At 43.4% G+C, this 4,806-nt stretch overlaps 1 long non-coding RNA gene across 3 annotated transcripts; it reads right to left on the reverse strand.

The window, feature by feature from the left end:
* Nucleotides 1-571: 571 nt before the first annotated feature.
* LOC123066000 (uncharacterized) lies at nt 572-4,556 on the reverse strand. 3 transcript variants are annotated; one of them, XR_006431193.1, is made up of 9 exons: nt 4,406-4,556; nt 3,477-4,304; nt 3,205-3,359; nt 2,908-3,100; nt 2,503-2,800; nt 1,691-2,418; nt 1,162-1,239; nt 988-1,062; nt 572-894 (listed from the first exon to the last, which is right to left on the reverse strand). It is a non-coding gene; the product is annotated as an uncharacterized lncRNA (long non-coding RNA). The 3 variants fall into 3 exon arrangements; XR_006431192.1 differs by having other exon boundaries at nt 1,162-2,418; XR_006431194.1 differs by lacking the exon at nt 3,205-3,359 and having other exon boundaries at nt 1,162-2,418.
* Between the last annotated feature and the right edge of the window lie 250 nt (nt 4,557-4,806).

Genomic DNA, 4,806 nt, shown 5'->3' on the forward strand with positions numbered 1-4,806 from the left:
AGATGCTGATTCAAATTGTTTAGGTGTGGGTGTGCATCAGAAAAAACGACAGATCGGGAGACCAACGACAAGTCGAGACAAAGCTCCTTATGAGAATCATCTTAAGAGGTCCAGATTCTGTACAATTTGCAAGGTCACAAATGCACAACCCGCCCACAGAGAGGGGATTTTCCAAAGGCTCCAAGGAAATTGCCGAAATGTAGCAACTGTGGGGTGGTTGGACATCGACGGAATGCCTGTGGCACTAAGAAAACTGCACCGTTCGAGCCTAATTTCTTATAGTTGATTTAACAAGATTTTCTGGGTAAGGGCACTGATCCTGTGGGTGATTTGTTGTACTTGGTTTTCTTAGATTGCCATGATGTTCCCCGTAGCATGTTGGCATTTGGAGATCGGCGTACATGCAACTTATTGCATCTTCCTGTTGCCAATTGTTTTGGCTGGGTGTGTTAACTATTTCATCCTCGTATTTTTTGCTGCATGTCTATTGTGGGCAAGGACAAATATATTGCTGGGCTGCACTTTGAAGTTCCAAATGTTTCTATGCCTTAACTCCAGTTTGGAACATATCTTACGGTCCAAACATGTATCCCCATGTCTATCTTGTAACTACATCAGATGAAAACTGGTTTGTCCTAACTTGTTTGCATTTAGCTCTGATAAGCTTCATTACAACATGGGATTAAAATGGGAAGATGCCACACACACAAATGCTGTATCTAGTAATGGCAGACAGACAAATGGCTACCTCTTCATTAAAACAGCAATGTTTGCCTACAAAACGACAAACAACCCTTTAATTGCTTCGAGCGAGTTGCTGGCAGCTTTTGTTTGATTTCCTTGCGTCCTCATCAGCTCGTACAACATGAGGTTGCTATGCAATACGAGTGTTTCCTACGAGATAATATAGTCGGTGAGAGATTAGTTTTTTTGAGTAATTAAATCATCCTCAGGGACTTGGTGTTCCATTCAATCTGAAGAGCTTACTTTGCTGAGAGGGATTTGCAACTTGTCACCATCATAGTTCCTTGCAAAAAAGTGGCACACAATCCGGCTTAATCCCTGCATATCAAAATAAATAATGAAATCCAACAAGTGAGAATTACTTGACAAGGATAGTGGATGTTCATGTATAGGCAGTGGCGGATCAGGGGGGCTTACTTGTGAAATTGTTCTCTCATTATGATTGGAAATGTAAGTGTCCAGTGAGTTGATTCACAATGCCATGAACTGAAAAAACTGTAGATGCAGTTGAACAAAGCAGCATTAAGTTTGTTGCTCACAAATTCATGCATGCTGACTCGGCGGTTACTGTATCTAAATGGACCAACAACAAGGTCATAAACAACGATTCACTTGTGCAGCATGTCAAATGCATAAACCACCCAGCCATTTGGGAGAATTGCTGGAATAAACCACTACCAAATGAACATAGAAAAAAATAAGTGATTCGCAATGTGGATGTAATGTTGCACAAAAAAGGAAAGTGTTTGAATGATGTCGGACTACCATGCGACATGATGCTGGGTTGCAAGAGGCGGTTCCCTCCTGGAAGCTAGCCCTAATGGAGTGCACGGTCAATGGGTCGGCATTAGACGTAACAGTTGTTTGCACATTTGAAAAAGTTTTGCGGTCAGTAAAAATGTGTCATAATTTTCAGATTGGGGCTTTGTGTGATGGTCTCACTCACCGCAAAATCAGGCTTGATGTATTTCCTCCATATCGTCCCGGGAGTGTCTTTTGAGAAGCACATGTCAAGTTGGGCAAGCCCGCGGAAGATGGACGTACAAATTTCATGGGACATTTTCTCGTGTGCCACAAGCTATTGCTGAATATCTAAGCCCTCCACTAAGATGAAACAAGGTTTGGGGTGTACAACCCATGGCCTATTAATCAGAAAAGATGAATGGCAAAGGTTAGTGCTTGCCTCTGAAAATTTACAGACCCATCAGTGTATGTTTGCTGAGTGGTTATGCTTGCCTCTGACGATTTAAGGGAGAAGCTGCTGCCATCTAGTCTCTTATAGCTCTGAGAGCTGTCTCGGGTGGTGGGGCGGCTACTGTACCAACAACCCATGGGTCTCTGCCGAAATTGCATTTAGGAAGGACAATCTTCAAAGGTGCGCCTTCTGTAGTTGATCCAAACAATATGTACTCAGGAGATGGCCGGATCTCAGCTGTGTTACAAGAATGGCCATTAGATCATCATACATGATGACAATCGTGCTAGCAATCTCCATAACGGACGCATCCTATGCTATGGCCATCTCGCTTTGCTTGTCAATCTCATGTGTTGGTGCTAGTGATGATACCGGTTGTGCATCGCGTGAGCATGGCTTCTTTGCTAACCCAGAGTGCACACTAGATGATATACTTCCTTCCCTTTTTCTAGACGCTGTTCTGGTAGCATACATGGCTCCTGCGAAAGTAATAATATGAAGGATGTTGGGATTGTTTTGTTGCTTGGAAAATATTTTGGAAAAGCTTTATGTTGCTGACGTACCTTCATGGTGGCCTGGTGCAGGCAAGCGTGGCCCAACCTTGCTTACTAAAGAAGTGCTGAATTGGTTCTGGTCTGTTGATGTTGTAGGATGTGGCTGACAGTTGGTTGTGCCTTCACCATTCAAAATGCAAGATTTGCGGCCAAATGCCTTGCAGCAGGTACAACTTTCTGCTAGACAGGCCATAAGCTTGTCAGTGAAAGTGAACATGTTGGTCTGGAATGCTTGGCACATTTCTGTTATATTGGCGAGACCATGTGCATTCTGCTCACGGAGAAGAATACCCAGCTTCTCTGCTGACTAGATGTTTGTTATAGAGATAAATTTTTAGACACAAGACATGAATTTATGTCATCATAGGGCAACATGAAGCTTGTATTTGATGGTCAGTTTTTTGGCACACTTACTATGCTCGGATATTTTGTGCGGATGTAATTTGAAAATTCCTGTGGGCCATTCCTTGTGTAATTACAACGTAGCATGGACATGGATGGTATGCTTGCTCTTTTAGAGGTTGTTGCTTGTTTGGGGGGGATTTATGGAGCATGAATCTTTCGCATGGCGTTCAATCAGCTAGCTAACAGATAGCTCAGGCCAGACCTAATGAAAACAATGAGAATTTTTAATATGGTGTGTGAAAAAACAAAGTACACAAAAATATATCACAAAGCGCAAACTTCAATAATTAAAAATACGATAATTACCGCTCCCCCGTGGTATGAAATCTCCCCAAGAGATATGTTCACTACAATTTTCTCAACCATCTTCCTCATTGAATCATAATCATACAAACCTATGCTGGGGTTATTTCTCGTGGCTTGTTTAGTATACCAAGGTCGAGACAATCGAGAACAAAAACCTAATTTGTATGTAACAACAACATATCACAAATGCATTAGCATGGGCGGGAGATTGGCACAGCAAGAAGTTTGAAATGTGAAAAAGCTCAGTAGTTTGTGCAAACTGGACCACATACCTGCAAAAACAAGTGACAACCAACTATGTGGATGGTTGGGTTTCTCTTTGAAACATCTGTCTTGAACTTTCTGACGGCTTGAAACAGGTGTTTCAGTACATACCGTCCCCAGTTCCAACTCTTGATCTTGCCAATGTCACTCAGTGCAGCCCAGAAGTCTATGGATATATAATCATGTTTCGAGGTGGGAGCCAGCACATGACCGATTATAAAAATAACAAATGCAATCTTGAAATAGTCCTGCTGTATTTGGGATGACGATTCTGTTATCACTCCAAGCAAAACATTTTCAGCTGCTTTTAGGCTATGCGTGCCTTTGTCACTGAATGATGCTGCCATTCGTGTGTACTCGATGCAGGCTTCTGATGGCTCGACACCTTCGCCGTTTATATTGAATTCACCGGAGGGGATGCCAAAAACATAATTAAGCTTCTGTTTGGACAATTCAAGCATGCCCTGTTCCTCAATGTTGATTGTACTGGATTCTACATCCACTCGATCCATTAAAAAAGCACTATACTTCAGATTAATCTTCTGCCATGCCTTCACCTCTAGAAACCCCCCAAAACCAGTCTCCATAACTAGCTGCCGCTTGAAATCACTGAACTTGGCAACAACCGAACCAACTTTGAACAATGAAAGCCTAGAGGTAAAACATGGTGTCCCTGGTAATCCAGTGGAACCACCTGAACCATCCTCGTCACTAACCCAATCTTCGGGGTATTGGTCACTGTTTTCTACACGATTTATCACCATAGTAGCTTGTATCACACTAAACAAATCTGTCATCTTCACTTCTCTAACTTCCTCACGGCAAAAAACTTCTGCCTATGCGAACAGAAGCGAGCTAGGGATGAGCAAAACACTAAGAACAGGGGCGGATGTGGCAACACATATCGAAAAACAGAGGAGGGGCGAGGGGTGGGTACCTTTGCGGAGAACTCTTCTTCCGTACGCCGCACGCTGCCAGCCAAGAATCAACCTCGATGTCGCCTGGATGCCCGTGCACGAGGGAGTCGGTGCTTCGGCTTGCTCCGTCAGAACAAATGCTGGGAAAGAACAAGGGGGGCTCGAGAGATGAATGCCAAGGGCAGGGGTAGATGGAGACAACTGTGGGTGAGGTGACGGCATAGTAAATGCCCATACGACAAATGACCCTAAAAAGAGAACAGGGATGCGCGGCGGGAAGTTGATGCACAGCAGCGAGCCTCACGCATTAATCCTGCACTGGCTAATGATATCTCTATAGTTATTAGCGGGCGTCACACCTAAAACATGAACACGTCGTTGACTTGAAACAATCAAATGTTACAGCCAAGTGTTAAACTTG

The sequence above is a fragment of the Triticum aestivum genome, chromosome 3B, assembly GCF_018294505.1.
Source record: "Triticum aestivum cultivar Chinese Spring chromosome 3B, IWGSC CS RefSeq v2.1, whole genome shotgun sequence".
In the NCBI taxonomy this organism is placed as follows: Eukaryota; Viridiplantae; Streptophyta; class Magnoliopsida; order Poales; family Poaceae; genus Triticum; species Triticum aestivum.